The sequence below is a fragment of the Hoplias malabaricus genome, chromosome 14 (assembly GCF_029633855.1).
Source record: "Hoplias malabaricus isolate fHopMal1 chromosome 14, fHopMal1.hap1, whole genome shotgun sequence".
NCBI classification, from domain to species: Eukaryota; Metazoa; Chordata; class Actinopteri; order Characiformes; family Erythrinidae; genus Hoplias; species Hoplias malabaricus.
Window position 1 is genome coordinate 34,334,870 of NC_089813.1, and position 20,599 is coordinate 34,355,468.

The window sequence follows — 20,599 nt, forward strand, 5'->3', positions numbered from 1 at the left end:
AAGGGCGATTGTGTTTGAGTTGTTTTTATGATCTCTGTAATAATTCATTTACAAAGAACATTTAGATGAACCTTTCGTTCCATCATATAATCTGAAGTTGTTCATGTTAAAAGTATTTTTTGGGCTTGGAGTATAAGTATATATGTATAATCCTGATCTTCATGTTTATCAAGCATTTAGAAAATTAAGTTTTCTAAATATATATTTATATTGAGTATTAAGAATACATTTTAAAAGTTTAAAATTATTAAAAATGATTTATATACTGTACAAGTGGTCCAATGGTGGACCAGCAGTGGTTTACAGTCAGTGGTGTGCCAACCTTTTTAAGCCAGTGGACCTATATATGCTCACTGTCTGGGATGGTAAAATATTTAAGGACCAACGATAATAACATGCGTAAATTAACATTGCTGCTTCAGACGGTGAAACTGCTCGCCTGATATCATTCCGATATGTTGTGTCACTCCAGGAAATGGCTTTTTATTCACAAGCCTGCCTCAGGTGGCTCGTACCTTGTCAAGGCCCCATTCAAAATCGAAATCTATTTCACTATAAATTATTCAGGCACCAGACTTGGCTGCACTTTACCACTTTAAGGTGGAACAGCAAATTCATATTCATTATCTTGGGTGGCATGGAGTTTCTCTAAGTTAAATGTGGTTCTTTTTCTAGAACTGAAAGAGAGTTTAAAAGGATTGATTTAGTGGCCCGTTGTGGACTTTGTTTGAAGGTAGTGGGTTACAGAGAAATGTTTAATTTTCACACAAGTGATAGTGACACAGTTTGACAATAAGTAGCCTAAGTTAACTTTTAATTTATCTAGAGTGACCAGACGTCCTCTTTTACCCGGACATGTCCTCTTTTTTAGACTTAAAAAAGGTCCGGGCGGAATTTCACAATCTTCCGGGGTTTTGTTTTTCTAGAACTTGCATAGAACTTCGAGAAGCGTTTCGTTCACAAACTAGTCCCGCCCTCCCCTACTCCGATTGGTTCGCTTGAGTGAGACGGGGGGTGTTGAATTAGCTTAAAATCTTCGGATTGGACGGTCTGACTGTAGAGCTACCGTTATTGGTCGATAACCTTCTCTGTAAACATTTAATTGGTCAGTCTGCACGTCACTAGTCGTCCCCCCATGGAGACGTGTCCTCTTTTTCACCATCTCAGATCTGTTCACCTTAAATTTAACCTTTTAATTTAAATTGGTGGCACGCCCATTGTCCTAATCTTTGACTCAGTGTTAGCTCATTGTGGTGTAATGAGATTTTCTGTGTTGGTGTGAAAAGAATGACTGTTTTGGGTGAGTTGTAGATAAACACACCAATAAAAAGAACAGCTGTTCCTACAGCTGTTTCGCAGTATTATTTTACGATTTTATGGCTCACAGTTGTATCATATTTGCTTTAAGGCCTCAATTTAAAGGCATTTTTGAAAGTGATATTAAAGCTAAACACACAGATGGAGTGATAATGAACGCTTTTGGTCTCAGTTGTATAGTTAACTTCAGAATACATGATTTCATCTTTACATGATGCAGAGTAAGAGTAACAGCATTCTGCTTTGAGCATTTTTCCCTTGTGCTCTATGAACAAATGTGGTGTAGCAGCTGAAAGTGGGTCATGGCACAGAGTACACTACGTGTGAACCAGCAGATCACAACAAATCTGTATTAAAGAGAGAAAAACACACTTTTACTTGTTCTGAGCATTGCCCATGCACCATCCTTGACTGGACGATATGCCCTCTTGTCAGTCTGAAGTAGCTTTTGCTAATCACACTAATTTGAAGCGCCTGCAATGTGATAATCCTCTTAAAGCTGACCCTCTGTTTCAGCCAAGAATTACATTTGGGAAAAAAAGGGCAAAAAGGTTGAGTGCTGGAGGACAGATTCAGCGCTCTACTGCACACATTAAAAGTGGTGCACAGTTCTTTCCATCAGACGGCAGCTGTAACTTTAACTGGGGGTCCCTGTCTGTTCTGCATTTATGATGTTTAACAACATGGGACCTGGGCCCAGTTTTGCAAAAGCTTCATAGTGTAAAGATCATCTTTATTTGGAGGAATAATGCTTCTCGTCTTGCGTCATCTTAGGAAACCCAGCCCTGAAGAATGAAGAGATATATGTAGAGTTATGTAGACACTGTTGGAGCCAGTTAATGCTATATATACAGGTGATTTTCTTACTAAAAGAGAGCTGCAGACTGATATTTTTGCTCTTGCTCTGATTCCTGCTGCTTTGCTGCTGAGGAAACCATACTTTTGAGCCAGTGTGCCCCCTGCTGACCTTTCTTTGAAGGAAACTTTCTAATTCTCTTTAAAGAAGTCTGCAGAGGGAGTTTTTCATACCCATAAGTTCAGCCACACAAACTAGCTGAATTCTTCCAAAATCAGTTCATTCACTGGGATCAGAGGCAGCCAGATCATTGTTATAAAAAGTCCTTTTTTTGGATGTACATTTACTCAATATTTATTATCTTGATAAATATTCATCTTTACCCATGGCCTTGTGTTGAACTGTGGATTTAATTTTTCAAAATGGAGAATGACTTGAGGAGATTGGAATGGATCTACTTTTATCTGTCAAAGATGTACGCTTTAAGTACTATTTATCTGAAGGAGAGCTGGTGCTGCAGGAAGAAAGATTAGACTGGTGTCATTGAGAATTTTATTGACCTAAGGTTACTGCAAACAGATGGCCTGCAGTGGTCACACACTGATCCCAGAAATCAGCTTGGCAGGGGGAGTGCAGGCCACTGTCAGAGTGTACCTTCACAATCAAAGCCATTTCCGCTGAGCAGTGTGGAAGGACACTGTCTGCAGTTTCAATAAAGCATAAATCCAAAAACCTGAAAGGTTAAACTATAGGGCAAGGCCAGCACTAACATAAGGCCAGAGGGCCAATGCTTTCATCTTTGCATTGATTACATTCTTAAAAGTAGTGGAATGTCACAAATCTTTAAAAATGAGTCACTGAATGAATGAAAACTTTTCTAGAAACATTATTTTTGGAGAGTGCGATGGCAGCCAGTATGCAGCAGGACCCTCACCACATACCAGCTGTTAGGCAGAGAGTAGATAATAAAAATGTAACATAAATATATAGATTTAAAAATTGTATACAGGCATGGCACATTGCTGCAACTGGTAGTGCCACTGCCACACAGCTCAGAGGTCCTGGGCTTGTGGGATCAAACACCATTGTGAATAACTCCATGTGAAGAGTTTTGTGTGTTTTCCTTGTGTCTGCGTGGGTTTCCTCCAGGTGCTCTGGTTTCTTCCTGCAGACTTAAACACATACTGGTGGGCGGATTGGACATTCAAAAGTGCCCGTAGGTCTGATTGTAAATTTATGATACCCTGTGATGGACTGGCCACCTAGCGGTGGCTTGTTCGCCTGCTGGCCTCATTTGTGGATCAGGCTGCATTTGTATTTGGACCGGGTGAAATGCCAGAGGAAAGTCTCAAAATCTAAAAACCCGCGAGAGGAAATACACGTCACGGAAAACACGTGAGTTACTTGATTCACAAACGCAGATTAAACAATTTACAAATACATTTTAAATTCGAGACTTCGACTTTACAAATTTATTCAATGTAAATGTGTACAAATGTATTTATTTTCGCATAAAATTGTGATATATCTATGAAAACCAAAAACATGTATTTATGAATGTAACTGTATTTGTACAAATTGCAGACTGTGAGACACAGACTGGGATGTGTTCATTTGTGAACAGTGAAACATATTTGTGACTTGTGTTGTATTTGTGGATTAAAATTTACGCATTTGTAAAGTATTTTGAGACTAATCTCTCTCCATAGGGCGCAGCAGGTAGTGTCCCTGTCACACAGCTCCAGGGACCTGGAGGTTGTGGGTTCAAGTCTTGCTCCAGGTGACTGTCTGTGAGGAGTTTGGTGTGTTCTCCCAGTGTCTGTGCAGGTTTCCTTCCACAGTCAAAAAGCACATTGGTAGGTGGATGGGGATTCAAAAGTGCCCTTGAGTGTGTGTGTCATCCTGTGAAGGACTGGCGCCCCCTCCAGGGTGTGTTCCTGACTTGCCCCCAGTAATTTCGGGTAGGCTCTGGACTCACCGCAACCCTGAATTGAATAAGCAGTTACAGACAATGAATGAATGAATATAAAATACTATATTCAGCATTTTGTGTATATTATGGAGCAACATACTGTCATTGTTAATTATTTAATTAATTTATTAATTTATTCAATTTCTGTAACTGCTTGAGGTTTGCTTTGGGTTTGGAGCCGATTTGGGTTCAATGGATGCAAAGCAGAAACACACAATGGAATCACTGGCCTCACACAATCACTCACACCTATAGACACTTCTGAATAGCTTATTCACCTGCCACCAGATTTGGACTATGGGAGGAAACCAAAGCATCTGGACTATACCTCACAAACATTGCCTTGAGATTGGGTTTGAACCCTCAAGCCCAGGCCCCTACAGCAGTGTGACAGTGACTCTACCTGCAGTCCTACCTCAATAATCCATAACGTGCTAAGCTTCATTATATTTATTTGCCAGGAACTCTATTGCTTGTTCATGAATGTATTGAAAGTACATTATGAATGAATATATATTGGATTGTGTAGTGTGTTCTAAAGAGCCAGGATTAGGATGCGCATCCATGAAGTATGACATGACTCACAGCGTCCTTGACTGACAGTCAGCATCCATACGGCATAGGCGTCTGTGGGTTGGATTACATCTGTTTGATTTAGCGGCAGCTGGAGTGTGAATGTATGGAGATGTCTGAGGAGATCATGATCATGGTGGATTGGATTAATACTAGTGCCCTTTTCTGTCACTCTTTTGCGTATTTCTAGCACTATTTTAGGTTTTAACCAACTCTTTCTGCGATATATTGGTGGTAGTGCACTGAAAAGGGGATTTTGTTCATAATAAGTCCCCTTCAGAATTGTTAATAATTGTCAATGTTAATAAGAATATTAGATGCGCTCAGGAGACCATTTACGCTACTTTACAGTATAAGTTTTGGTACCTCTGCTTGATAAAAAGTATATTAATGTGCACATTTTCTACATTCTTTTTAAAATATTTACAGAAACTCCTAATGATTGTTTTAGGGTTAGTGTGAACCAGGCCTTGTTGTAACCCATCTAACACACCACAGTGCTGTGGGTGATGTCTGATCTCAGCAGAGATGGCAGATGATCCGCAGCAGAGGCCTAAGGGAATGGGAGACATCCAGGGGAGGGATACACAAATACTCACACAAGCATGGAAATGATTTGGACACGTGCAGCAGAAAGGAAAAAAGATGACATCACGACACGAGCCGGAGCTGTAGAATTGTACTGTTTGTAAACTCTCCTAAAGGTCACCATGTGTGCCATCCGTGTGGGAAATGGGAAATGCAGTCAATCCGTAAGCATCTTATAAACAATGTCAAACATACAACCAAGTAAATCCCCGTTGTTGAAAGAACTATTACATTTCAGGTTTGGTACTGCATGTAAACTGAACCCCAATGAGCACCAGAAGTGTTAATACAACACTGATTACACTGTTTACTGTGTTTGTTTCCATAACGTTTGTTACCCTCAGGAATCCACTCATTGGTGATTTCATAATGTATGTGCGTGTAAGGTCGCGGTGTGGTGGAGGATGTGCTGTATTTTAGCTTGTTCTTTTATAGTCACAGGGGTGATGACACTGTGTGTTCAGAGGAAACCGCATCCTTTTCCATTTGTGAGATCAGTTATCAGTCACTAATCTACTGGACACTGAATAAATGCATTACACTGAATTGTTACCTGAAATCCAAATGGACCATTTCCCCATTTTGGAAATTTAAAATGTATATACTCAGGTACATGCTTTTAAGCACAGTTTATCTCTTGTTATTGCTCAGCAGTCTTTAAAAACACCCTAAAGTCCCACTGTGTAAATGTATTAGCAAACCAAGGATCTGGGTCTGGAATCTAGGAATTCCTACCATTCCTACCCATTCAAGGGAAATTCCAAATTCATGTCCACTGTAAGTTTCTAATAACATCAGAGACTAGTGATTCATTAGGCCTTCAGTTCAGCTCTTAAACTGGGTCCTAACTTCAAATAATTCTGGTTTTCAACTAAAATCAGTATAATACTACAGTACTTAAAGGAGCAATCTGTAGGATATTTACTGTGCTTAGTCATAAAATGTCCAGGGTGTGTGATTATAGATTAAGGAAACACTCAAAGCTAAAACACTGCTGCCTCTCACAGCATTGCTAAAGCAGTATATTTTCTTAGAGAAATGCCCAGTCCGGAGTGGAGCTCATATGATCCCGCTTTTTGTCCAATCGTTTTACAGTCCACTGTGTGGCCAGGTCTAAAAACAGTGTCTCGCAGCCATGAAATGACCAAGTGAACAGAGTTACTGTTATATTTTACTGGACACAAAAAGCCCCATTACTCTTATAAAAATCTCCTTTAACACTGACGGCGTAAAATGAGAGGAAATATCGGCCTTGTGCCGTGCACAAGCAGCAGCACAGAACAGAGCCAGCTAATTTTCTCCTGAACAGCAAATAACTTCTGAAAAAAATATAGTACAGTACAGACACCTATGTGTAGATGAAAAAGATTATAGGCCATAGACAAATGGTGCAGCAGGTAGTGTCGCAGTCACACAGCTCCAATAACCTGCAGGGTGTGGATTCAAGTCATGCTCCGGGTGACTGTCTGTGAGGAGTTTGGTGTGTTCTCCCTGTGTCTGCGTAGGTTTCAGCCGGGTGCTCTGGTTTCCTCCCATGGTCCAAAAACACATGTAGGTGTGTTTTAGGTAGGTGAATTGGTGACTCAAAAGTGTCCATAGGTGTGAGTGTGTGTTGGCCTGTGAAGGATTGGTGCCCCCTCCGGCACCATATATAAATACAAAGAAAGTGAGGCATAGCGACGTTTGAAAGGGGCTAGAACTGTTTTGTGTATTTTGAACGAAGAAGGTGAATAACAACATGATTAAAAAGTGTAAAAACCATTGTTTGTTTTAAAGAAACTGGTGCAGATTCATGTGTGTTTCTACGTGGTGTGTGATTAATCAAATTAAGGACTAAAAAATGTGTTTGAAAAGCTTCGCTTAATCACCTTTTTAAGGTGGAACAGAGAAATCAAGCTTGGTAGTACACAGCAAATATAAGCGTTTCTCTAGTAGATAGATGTTTTATTGACACGATGTACACTTTGCTGTGTGTTTTAAATGGATAAAGTGGGAAATAAGTACTTAATAAACCTAGCGCTTGCTTTGGATCTTAAGGTGGAACAGAATTCAAGAACCTGGCAAGTAACGCCATTAGGACTCGTAAACCGAAACATTTAAGGTGGAAGGAAATGTTTGACTACAAAAATTGTGGATAAGATGATTTGCCTCCTAAACGACATTTATAGTGGAAAGGAAAATCGATAAGTAACTGCAGCCTTGTCTAGTCGAAATTAATTAAGAGACTTTTATTCTGGAAAACAAACCAATACAGTTATTACCAACGACTATGAGAGAGATAATAATGAGTATAAGCCTGATATAAAATGATTATGCTGAAAATGTTGACTAATCTTATTTACTAATCTTATTTAAAAAAGATAACAATGAAGGGAAATGGTGCTAAAATGCATATATATATATATATATAGTGTGTATGTGTATTGCTCCTTTAAAGTTGTTCTGCGCATTTAACCCAATCCATGCAGTGAAACACACATTTACACACACACACACACTAGGGAACACTAATGGGCAGTGAGCACACATGCCCGAAGTGGTGGGCAGCCCTAGCTAATGATACGTACCACACCCGGGGAGCAGTTAGGGGTTAGGTGCCTTGCTCAAGGGCACTTCACTCATGACCTGCCAGCTCTGGGGATCAAACTGTTCCTTAACCACCAGGCCACTGCTGCCTAACATACTGCATTATACTGCAGGTAGGCCCATGTTGACCACAGACAGTGCTTTTAACAGCTAAATCCCTGTGGACACTGAGTTTGACATTTCACATTTTTGACTGCTTTTACCCTTCATTAAACACTCCCATGGCATCTTTCCAACCAGGACGATGAGAACTAATGTGAGATGACACAGCCTGATAATATAAAACTGATTAGCTTAACATGAGCATTTGTTTGTGTGTGTGTTTCTGTGTTTGAGTGTATGTGTGTTTGTGAGTGCTCCCAGCAGAATTCAAACTTCAAATTAGCATCTGGTTTCACATTCTGTTCTTCGACAATGTAGTATAGGGATTTATATTCCAAGCCAATAAATTAATACACATTTCAAGGACGTGATTATCCATCCTTTCCCTCTCAGTTTTGAGGCAGAACAGGTAGATCAAATATTTAGTGGACATTAGTCATTTTAAGCAAATTATGTTTTATTTTGTCAAAAATAAATATCTCAACCTTTGGTGTTCCACAAATTGTACTGTTGCTGACCTATTCAGTCAGGTCAGTAGAGGGTACTGTGGGCAAAACCATGATAATGTTACACTTGGCCATTTTAATCCCAATGCTTTGTGTTCAGTTATCTTAAGTAGGGTGACCAGACGTCCTCTTTTACCCGGACATGTCCTCTTTTTTAGACTTAAAAAAATGTCCGGGCGGAATTTCACAAACGTTTTTCTAAGTGTTTTTCTAGAGCTTACATAGAATTTCGAGAAGCCTTTCGTTCACAAACTAGTCCCGCCCTCTCCTACTCCGATTGGTTCGCTTGAGTGAGAAGGGGGAGTGGTGAAGTAGCCTAAAATCTTCGGATTGGACAGTCTGACTGTAGAGCTACCGTTATTGGTCGATAACTTACTCTGTAAACATTTAATTGGTCAGTCTGCACGTCGGTAGTCGTGTCCCCCCAATTTTTAGATTATTATTGAGTAACCAAAATTAATTTAATCACCAGTGTAAAGCTAATGTTTGTTTTGTAGTTACTGGTTTGTGGAACTGAAATATGGGTTCACATATGCACTCAAAATGGAGGTTTTAGAGAGTGAATAGAGTGATACAAAATAAAAACAGCATGCAATGAAAATGTCTAAATTAAACAATTAATAATAATAAAAATAAAATTGGATAGTAATACAAACAGAACAGTATTTCCATAGTAAACAGATATGAAAAGATTATATCAGCTCAAAAGCATAAATGCAGCCTCTACCATACTCTACTGTGGGTATGGTGTTCTTTTGGTAATGCGTGGTTTTGTCTTTGCACCAAACATGCCTTTTGAAATTTTGTCCAAAAACGTTCAGCCTTGATCTCATATAATAATAGTAATAGTAAAAAAACGTAATAGCGTATATTCCCACATGGTTTTGAGAGATTTAATGTCGTTTGTAAAATGTAGCTGGGCTTGGATATTTTTTGTTGTAAGACCAGGCTACTGTCATCTCACACTACCCCAAAGCCCAGATATATTAAGAATATGTCAGAGGAGATTACATGTTGTCACGTGTAATAGAAACCAGTATTTGCCAGAAATGACTGCAGCTCCTTTAATGTTGCTGTAAGCTTTTTGGCAGCCTCCCGAACCAGTCTTGTTCTCGTGTTTTCATCAGTTTTGGTGGACCATCCAGTTATTGTTAAAGTCAGTCTTGTGCCATATTTTATCTTCTTGTTGATAACCATCTTTACTGTGTTCCATAGTATATCTAAAGCCTTGAAAATGTTTTTACACCCTTCTCCTGACTGATACTTTTCAACACTAGGAGAATTTGTAAGTTCTTTGAAGACAATGAAAGTTTGTAAACACTTGTCAAAAAATCCTACTACAACAACTGATTTAGACATGGGGTTGAAACCACTTTAATTGATGTCAGGTGTGCACTGAATCCAGTTACAAATGAGTTTAAATGTGATTGGTTCACTCTGAGCACAGCCATAGCCCCCATTCTGAGAGAGTGTGCAGACGTAGGCAAACACCTTATTTTAAAGTTTTACTCTTATTTTTTCCTTCTAAATTAATTTTTATTATCAATTCAATTGCATAGATTACAGGTCACATTAAAAGTGCAAATTGATCACAAATTTCAACCAGGCATTAGACAGAAGTAATAACCTGCCATTTAAACAGGGGTGAGTAGCTACGTTTTATCCACTGTAGCCTCCACAGCGCAGCACAATGATATAAATGTTCCTCTCTGCCTTAATACAAACAGATGGCACTCTGCAAACACCAATTTACTGTCAAAATAGACTTTTATATACAAATATATTCTTATTTAATACAGATATTACATCACAGAAAGCACAAGGATGCAAACCATTTGCATGAACACAGGGAAAGCAAAATGTTTTTATACCCTTCTCCTGACTGATACTTCTCAATACTGAGATCCCTGTGAGAATTTGTAAGTTCTTTGAAGACAATGAAAGTTTGTAAACACTTGTCAGGAAAATCCTACTACAACAACTGATTTAGACATGGGGTTGAAACCACTTTAATTGATGTCAGGTGTGCACTGAATCCAATTACAAATGAGTTTAAATGTGATTGGTTCACTCTGAGCACAGCCATAGCCCCAATTCTGAGAGAGTGTGCAGACGTAGGCAAACACCTTATTTTAAAGTTTTACTCTTATTTTTTATTATCAATTGAATTGCATAGATTATAGGTCACATTTAAAAGTGCAAATTGATCACAAATTTCAACCAGGCATTAGACAGAAGTAATAACCTGCCATTTAAACAGGGGTGAGTAGCTACGTTTTATCCACTGTAGCCTCCACAGCGCAGCACAATGATATAAATGTTCCTCTCTGCCTTAATACAAACAGATGGCACTCTGCAAACACCAATTTACTGTCAAAATAGACCTTATATACAAATATATTCTTATAATTTAATTTGGATGTTACACCACAGAAAGCACAAAGATGTAAACCATTTGCATGAACACAGGGAAAGCAAAAGTAAAAAATGTGCTTGATATATATGTGAGGAATGAGAAATTTGCAAGATGTGGAGACCTCCATTGGACAGTTCATCTGAGAGAGACAGTCAAGCACTCTGGTGTTTTTGTCCATCCTTTCACTCCGAGAAGGCTGTGTAGCTGTCAATACACTGTTACTGAGAAAAGTAAATAGACAAGAAAAAAAAATTATAGTAAAATCCCAATTTTTAATGTTTAATAACTTTTGGGTTCAAAAAGGGACCTGTGTACAGCCCCTTCTGTGTAGCACACTTTCTAAATACTATGTATTAAACTGTGTTTTTTATTGCTTTATTTATGTATTCATTTTTATTGTATAATGCAGTATAGAAAGCAACACACCATTGGTCAGTGGAGCTGCTCAAGTCCAGCCTGGACTCTTCTGCACAGTTGTCCTGTTGTATATAATGCTGCAGCACTCTTTTTGCTAGGGCTCCTTAAAAAACCTGTGCCTGTTCTGTCTGGGCTGGAGGAGCTGTAGGGGGGAGAGGGAGGGGCCTGCAGAGAAGAGCAGAGCCATGATTGGCTGAGAAGCTGGGAACTCTGTTGTTGTTCCATCCTTAAACCACAGTGCGCTTGAATCTCAGCAGCACAGGAAGCACTGGGATACACACTTTTCCCCTGCCTCTTTCAGGGGTGGACTAGAAGCGCAGTCACAACAGTACGGGATCCCTTGGGACAGGGGGAACCTTATCTGTCACGTTCTCTAGCTCTCTCTCGCAGGAAAAGAGTAAGTTGTTTTTTACCTCATTTCTTCTCCTCCTGTATTATCCTCAGCATAGTGGTAGAGGATTGGGACACTGCATAGGAGTCGATAAGCTGTTTAAAGGCATTGTGTCTGTGGACCTGGGTGAAGACACTTGTATTTGTGCTGAAGTTTTGCTTCTGGTGCATGGTTTTGTGTGTGTGACTGTGTGTTTGAGGGATGTTTATAGATCTGTAGAGGCAGACCCAAGGTGACTTTTGGGATGCTCAGCCTCCTCAGTAAAGTTGGGACTGCATTGCAAGCACAAAAGGACACCCCATCCCCCTCCGGCTGCACCTGCACACTCTCTAAAAGAAGACTTTCCTCCTTTTGCCGTTCTTTCTCCTATCATTATTGGAATATTCTGTTATAAACAAGAAAACATTACAGATACTTCAGTATTTACTGTATCTGCTGTATATATAAGATTCGGTCAGTTACATGAGTGTTTATCAGGACATGCTTCTCTGTACTGAAAGGAGAATGACTGAAAACATATAACAGAAGCCACTGGCCAGATGTTGAAACACTTGCCCACTGGCCTCAGTTGGTGTGTTTTGAGTCAGCATGTTCAGTTCTGCTTCTCTGTTTTGTTGAAAAATGCGGCTTTAAACGATAAAACTTCTGCTGTGTCACAAAGTAGCGGAAAAGCATTGAGACGTGCTTCCGTCAGTTTCTTTTTGGTGACTGTCCTGTTCCCTATGATGGAGAAAAGGCTGTGGGTATTGCAGATGTTTTCTTTGCACGTGTTAGTGCTCCCTTCTTTAAACCAAGCCATGTGCTCAGCTTCCTGCATCTGAATACAGGTCCATACAGGTATTTTAGGGGTTAGTAGTATAATACTAGGATCATTCATTGGAATGAAGTGTGGCTCATACTTTTATGATTATTTGGCAGCAATCTGAGTTGAACTCAAGTCTACAAACATCTCATTTTATGGTTTGCCCTGCATTGCTTGGAAACTTAATGTGGAAACTCCACCATGCTCATTAGTGACTCTATTTAGCTTGGACTCTGAGGTAAAGGCCACAGATGAGGGCTCAGTTCATAAATAATGTTTATGCAATTTAATGCTTACGATAACAGAAAAGCTTGTTCTGTTGATTTGCGTCTCAATGCGTCTGACGGCCAGCTGTGTGCTCTTAATTTACGCAGTTGAAACCCTCTATATGGTGATATTTTCGTGCATGAATGGGAGGTGTTCCAGAAGGGCGTGAGATGAGCTATATTTATAGTCTTTAAGGCCAACTAATGATGACATTTATGACGCCACCCTTCAGGCCAGCACTTCTGCGTTTCGGCGTATAATGGTTTCCTTATGACAGGGTTTTGTTTACACTACAGCTTCGTAACTCACACGTAACTTTACCGGCTCAACAGAGCAATTATACTAACTGACAACAGGCCTAAACCTGTATGCATCCACAGAGCACAGGTAATATCTACTGATAGTGAACACTTCAGAACTCTTGGGACAGCTTGGATCTTTGTGGATGATAAGTGGAGGCTCGAGTTTTGGTTTATGTGCCCACCTTTTACCGCACTCTCAGCCTTCCATTGTTCTTCAGAACAGTTAAACCCTTGTGTAATGTTAACCTCTGACATGCAAATGACTCTGTGTAGTTTGTTCAACTGATGGCTAGCACCGACGTGGGGACAGAGTGGCCTTTGTTTTCATTTCGCTTGGCAACAGATCCTTGTCTATCTCTCCTCTCTGTAGTGCCCTTGCTCCATCTGTTTCCTCGGGCCTCAATATTTAGCCTGCTTTGTGCCCAATCAATCAAAAGCAATCAAATGGAGAAGTGTCAACATATTTCACATAATATCATCTCAAATATAAACAGTGACACAAAGCAGGAGTGCTGACAGACATGTCTGGCGTTACCTGGTTATTGTGTTAGGTTCCTCAGGCTAAAGCGAACACGACAAACTGGTAAACATTTTGCTGTCACTGCAGTGCTTAAATATATATATATATATATATAAAATATACTTTTTGACAGGGTGGAGAGATGGGTGGGAGGATTTTGAGAGGCGTTGTGAACAATTGCTGAGGTTGAATGTTCTGACTCAGCATCTTTAGAATGGCCCATATTCACACAATACTGCTGCCAAAGAGTCATGCCCCATTAAATTCCAACCAGAAAAAGCCGAACACATGATTATATGCTCCCCAGAGAATAAAACTATAGGGATGTACCAATACATTGTTATCGGATTTTTGATTTGTATCATAACTTGAACTTTTAACTCCTCCAAAAGTTTTCCTAAAAAAAACTGCACTCACCTAAAAATACAGCTTTTTTATAGGATTTATGTCACTTTAAAAGTTATTGTACTTCTGCATTTTATATATTGACTTCAGATTACTTTTTTCCACATTGAAAATGCTGATTAAAAATAGTTACTCAAAAAATGTTCATAGGTGTGAGTGAATATGTAAGTGTGTGTCGCCCTGCGAAGCAGTAGCACCCCAACAATGTGTTCCTGCCTTGCGCCCAGTGATTAGACGCTGGACCCTGAACTGGAAAAGCAGTTACAGACAATGAATGAATGAATTTTGCTATCAGCTTCAGGTAATATTTCTTTGTGTAGCATGACTTAGTGTGTGTATAACATGGCAATATAAGGTTGCACATTCATTGTCATGGATACTGCCAACCTAGTTTATGTAACACCTAGCAGTAGTTTATTGAACCTAGTTCACTAGTCAAGCATAAATAAATACATTGATGGATGAATAAGTTAATTCCTTACACAGGGTAAATCTCCAAACTGTGCTGGACTGCAGCTCCCTAGGACATCTCTGGTCAAATGTGATGTGTGAAGGCTTATTTAATTACAGCACATTAACTCTCCTCCTGCATTCCCCTGCTTGGGCTTTTTAAAGAGTTTTGAAATGGAAAGAGGAATAGGACACTTTTTTAGAGCAAAGGCCACAAACAAATTGTGGCAGAGTTGTAAATGGCACCAGGCTCACCAACACTTCCTGGCACAGATTTTGCTTCATCTTCCTGAGTGGCGTTTGTTTAACGGATCACCCTGGGCTGCGTCACTGAGGTTTTTGTGAAATGTGTTGAAATGTAGTTTGTGCGAGTGGTTGCACAATCTGAACTGAAATGGGATCTATCTTTGGATGTGCCAGTTTTTGTATCGGGTACATTCCACTCTTTTAAAAAAAGTTTCATGTACTGATTGGATTACAGATTTATTTCACAGAATCCTGCTGTTAGTGTGGTGTGAAAGCTCTCTGCTGGGATAGGATGTAGACCAAATGGATTCTATTTGTTCAAAACCTAATCGTGCCGTCTGCAGAAATCACTAAATCAATACAACTAGCACCAATCATGTGCATGCATGTCATCATAACAGCTCTGACTTTAAAAAAATAAAAACATACTACAGTTTATGCAATAACAATATACTTGGTTATTTTACTAATATTAGTGAAGTCTATTGGTCAATCACAAGGTCAGTATCACCTCTAGTTCCAAGTGAAGCATATGCAGTCTCATGTAAGAAGGCAACCGGTGGTTTCCCCGTTGTTGTTAACCTCTGGTCAGATGTTGGTCATTTCTGATGCCATGCTCAGAAATTTCTCCACCCTTTCTTCTGAATGATGACGCTGTACTACAGCTTGTTGCTTGTAGCCATAAAGCACAGCACATACATGGCTCACTCATGATTAATGAAAACATAGGTCTAACCTTATGCATCCTACTGCTCATGATGGATGATTGGTGGGTCATCTGCTTTGATTCAGAGAGGCATACATCAAAGACATCAGTGTGGAATACAGTCTTTTATTATTTTTTTTGACACTACGACAGACAAACTTGGGCCTCAATACTGCTGCTACTACACTGTATACCTGTGCAACATACATTTCACTAGGACTGAATGATTTGAGGTAGGGATGGGCGGTATCCATATTTTTCATACTGTAACCTCATCTCAAAATATTACGGTATATGGTATTACCGTGGGGAGGGGGGGGGGTGCTCTGTCAGGCTGCGCTGAGCCTTAGCTATATGTTTGAGCACAAAGCTGAGTGAATTTAGCTAAACACAGCCCGACAGTGTTGGCGATTAAAAACCCGTTTCTGGGAGAACAAATTTCAGCAACTGGTGCTGAGGGAACTGAAAAGTTCAAAAATAAGCGAAAAAAGGCAGTGTACACCGTTTAGAAGCACAGCTGGTGGTAACAGGCATTTGTGGTTTAGCACACCACGGCAGATTTTTCAGCAAACTGAGGCTCAAAACAAACTCATTTAGAGGATAAAGCCATATACTTGTGAGCAAGTTGAGGAAGGATTTGTGAAGGATTTTCTGAGAATTGTCTGTTTACAGCTTTATTCCCTTCTCTTTTAAACCAAACTCAGCGCTAAACTTACAACTACGGTGGGCTACTGGGCTTGTGTTTTTCTTCACCCACTTTCAAACCGTGACATCAGCAGTAATTGAGCTCCCACAGCGCCCCTTCCCTGTGGCTCTCTTAAATGCACAAGATCATTTTAGACACAGACCTGAAATTTGACACACGTCATAAATACCGTCCTCATTTTAATATACCGTTTATAATTATCGCTACACCGTCCAAACCTAATTTGAGTAAAGTATCTCATTGGGTTTTTTTTGTTTTTTTTTTAACATTTGAGATTGATTTAAACTGAAATTATTTTAAATAAATTAAGGTTCTTGTCTGATGTTAAAACTAAGAACAAGGAGATCTGGCTTTAGTTTAAATGTAGCGTGTTAGATTCTCTCAGTTGGGGTTACTCTTATTTAGTTGCTTGTAGCTCTTGCAATCTGAAAATTGCAGTCTTTCAAATTCGAATTTCTATATGCAAATAATTTTTTCCAGCCCTACATTTGTCTATTTTTAAATATTTTAATTCACTCGAAATTTGAAATGCCAATTATGATTTAAGTGTTTAGAGAGACATGAGACATGACTTGGACTTACATAAAGTGATGTGAACAACTCTTGATGAACTAGTGAGCTACATATGCTTTGTAACACCAGTGTAAAACTAAAGAAGCAAACTAGACACAGAGCATGTCTTGGCTGACTAACTGGACCTGGGGGGGATGGAAAAATTGTGGATGCTTATATTTTGGCTGCACCATCATTCTAATATCAGAAAATGGACATAGATGGACACATGCCTCAGAAAGGCCTCTGCTTTCTTGGAAACACTACAGAGAGAAACAGCAGAAAAAATATTTCTCATGACACATGATGAGTTAGCCAGGCTGACAAGGACACAGCACAGATGGAAATGTGTCAAGGGAACAGCTAACATTACACATGCTGCGATTTTAAATGGCCAAAATATTTCCTGTTTACTTATTTATTTTTATTTTAACTTTTCAGTAAACGATTATGCATTATTTTAAGAAAATTTAGCATTTGCCCAGTAATCAAATATTACAAAAATCAAACCACACACAATTTGTCTGTAACCAATTCAGGTTTGCTGTGGGTCCGATGCCTACCTGGAATCTGAGCGCAAGGCAGGAGCACACCCTATAAAGCCCATGCTGCAAATGAATGTTTGAATAAATGTTAGTGGCCATATCTCACTGAAACCCGTACTACACTGAAGACACAGGTAATCTCACCCCAACCAGTGCAGCTTGTAACAGATATTAATGGATGTGTGTATTGGTTATGTTAGACTTATATTGGTGTCTACTCTATACATTCCTGAAGTTATTTTGGACTTACTTATTAACTACAGATTTGAAGCAGAACAAACTGCTTTCCCATGGAAACCTTTCCCTAGACTGTTTCATTAACGTTTTCTATGTTTAGCCAGTGGGACTCCACATAAATGTCCAAGGAAACATTTGTACCAGGACAAAATGACAAAACCATGAGCTTCACTGAAAAAATAAACAAACGTCTATAAAAACTAACAGAGTAAGACACATGATGCTTCATAGATTTACTACGGCTTTTAGATGTAATAACTTTAGCTTTTATTTTAGGTTTTTAAGAACCAGTCAACTTTATGATTAAAGGAGAGGACCTTTCATTTATAAAGGAGTAAAGGAGCACGAAAAATCTTATCTATATTTTTTGAAATAAGAGAATGTAAACTAGTCGAGCTTAGTTTTGCCGGACCACCATTAGCCATATAGCCATTATCACAGAGGTGTTTCAAAAACAGGAAAGCCCAAAATACATATCCTTAACTCCAAAATACATAACTTTGGTCACCTCCCCTGCTTGTGACAGGCAAATGACAGTTGCTACCACATTGTGGTTTTGAGAGGTTCACAATGAGATTACGTTTGTCCTGTGTTAGATTACAATGGCTGTAGATTTCCCCTCAGAGAAAAGGAAGCTAACTGCTAAGCTAACTTTTACACTGAGGGAAATATCTGTAGTGAAATGGAAATGTTGTTCCACATGCAGTTTTGCACACAAAGAATTACAACACTGTTAGAGATTCTTAAATATTGTGATCTTATGTTTTATTATTTTACCCAGTGTGGTTGGCGAAGAGAAAGAGCGGAATTGCACCATATATGGCAGTGGCCAGAATTAGGGGAAAGACTGATATATCATTAGCATTAGTGTTTTTCTTGTTAGTTTTATTTAAAACTAAATTCTAGCTAATCTACCACCAAAGGACAAAGAACATTGTGTTAATTAAGAATTACAATTAGGTATTTATTCAGTGAAACAGGTTAAAGCATGTGAAGTTTAATGTGGCTGTATGCAGCTATATGGAGTTTTATGAAAACACTAATGCCACAAAATGTCTCCCCACCACTTCCCTTTACAGTATTTCAGGCAAAGAAATAAGTCACATGAAATAAGACTAATTCAGGAGTCCTCCTCTCTGTGAGATATAAAACGTGTAAATGTTGCAGAGTTCTGAGACGTCCTGCTGAGCTTGTGAACAGCGGAGAAATTTGGCTAACCGACGCTGAGCTGCAGCTCTGGCCAACATGCTTAGTGTCACGCCAAACACAACCCCAGAAACACTCACAAATGTTCTTGTCTCATTTCCTATTATTTATTTACATGAGACTTTGTAAATGACTTTGTCCATCTCTACTGGACAATAATGCTGTGTTTGAGACTCTGAGCTCATTCTTGAAATACTGAACTTCGTCACGTCCACGAACTAAGCCACGGTTCACTAAAGAACCTACTCCTCTCTGGTTCCAGCTGGGAACAAATTTGTCTAGTTGGGGAACCAGATTATGTTGATGGAATATGAATGAGTAAAGGATTAAGGAGTTTTAAGGGTTATAAAAATTTAAAAATAAGGCTTAAAAATAAAAAAAACAACAACTGGAAATTAATGTAAGAATGTGTTTAGGGCATTAACCTAAAAAACAGCAAGTGGAAAAGGTGTAGGTTATTGTCCCTTTTTTAAATGTAGATAGCGTGAGAATGCTGTCCCTTGAATCACCACAAGGAGGCGGTGGAGGTCTACTGTGTGCTGTGGCGCTGGAGAGTGAGGAATTGTGAAAAAGAGGCGTATCTGTTCATGACCTCCACTTGGTTTGTTTACCATTTATATTGAGAAAGTGCACTAAAGCAGAAGTGAGCAGCGAGCCTGCAGCCAAAACAATGTCACCAAGTTCATACAATAATAATGTGACAAACCAGGTCTTCAAATGCTAATCTGAACCGCGGAGTGCGTGTGAGGGGGTGTGTGTAAGTATTGTATTGATTCTACTTTGATGGAAAGAAGAGGTGTCCGCGCATAAAAAAAAGATCCCTTCATCTGCGACACTAAGCCAGCGGCTTCAACAGATATTGAATATTTTATGGCTGGTAACACACACTGTCCTGATCATAGCCTTTATTGTGTCTTTGATGGAAGCATGGACTCCAGTTTACTTTACATCTTTAATTTTATTATTTATTTATTTATTTATTTATTTATTTTAATTTAGTGATAGACATTCTGGATACTCCTTTTTTTTCACAATTTGTTTTTTTACTTTCACTTTTGCAAGTGAATGAACTGGATATATAATCTATTGAAAGACGAATACATTTTTGGGCATTTTACTAAAGTTGTATTAACAACAAACCTTTGCAAATCAGTGGAGTCACACTGCAGTCAATATATACGTTATATATATATATATATATATATATATATATATATATATATATATTAAATTTAGGGTAAAATGATAGCATTACCACAGCAGAGGCCAACAAAACCTGTAGAATCACATGTCTACATGGCACTAATCTTGTGGAAAGACATAAATGACTTAATCAATAACCTTTTTAATGAACAGATGGCTCCATGCTGTGACCTGCCCCTTTTTCTTACTTGGGGTTCTTCCTCCTTCACTGTATGTAGAAATCCTGTTTTCCCCCCACATTGATTAAGGTGACTGTGGGCTTTCAAATATCTCTTTGGCCTACCAAGGTGCAGTAATCTAAACTAGGGTATGTTGTAACTTCAAGGTCAACCAAAGTGCATATAGCAGTTCTGCTCAAAATAAGACTAAATAGGATTTGTGTTTTTAAAATTTATTTATTTTTTTTAAATAAAAAGCTTTTAAACCATGTCAAATGTATCTTACACTTGGGGGTGATGAGCTCTCGCCCATCGCTGCCTTTGTATTCTTAGCTGAACCCATGTGTGCTTTTAGGTCCTTCACACCTTTATTTGCTACACAAAACATGGGAATTTATTTTTTAATTCATCCGAGAACTTACATTTACGTTTCGGCATAGCTGCTCGAGATGAGGGTAGGTACATGAGCTTTGCCTGACGTTAACAAGGACTACTGACGTGCAGACTGACCAATTAAATGTTTACAGAGAAGGTTATCGACCAATAACGGTAGCTCTACAGTCAGACCGTCCAATCCGAAGATTTTAGGCTACTTCACCACTCAAGCGAATCAATCAGAGTAGGGGAGGG

General features: G+C 39.0%; 1 protein-coding gene across 5 annotated transcripts in view; it reads left to right on the forward strand.

The window, feature by feature from the left end:
• The first annotated feature begins 1,258 nt into the window (after window positions 1-1,258).
• The window catches only part of pde4d (phosphodiesterase 4D, cAMP-specific), a 164,960-nt gene continuing 145,619 nt past the window's right edge, over window positions 1,259-20,599 (forward strand). For 2 of the 5 annotated variants that reach the window (XM_066644868.1, XM_066644877.1), the window contains exon 1: window positions 10,545-10,702. The gene's annotated coding sequence lies outside the window, so the exon portion shown is untranslated. Of the gene's footprint in view, window positions 1,301-9,909; window positions 10,085-10,544; window positions 10,703-19,241; window positions 19,366-20,599 lie in introns of those variants that run through there. The other 3 variants (XM_066644870.1, XM_066644869.1, XM_066644871.1) reach the window with 3 other exon arrangements.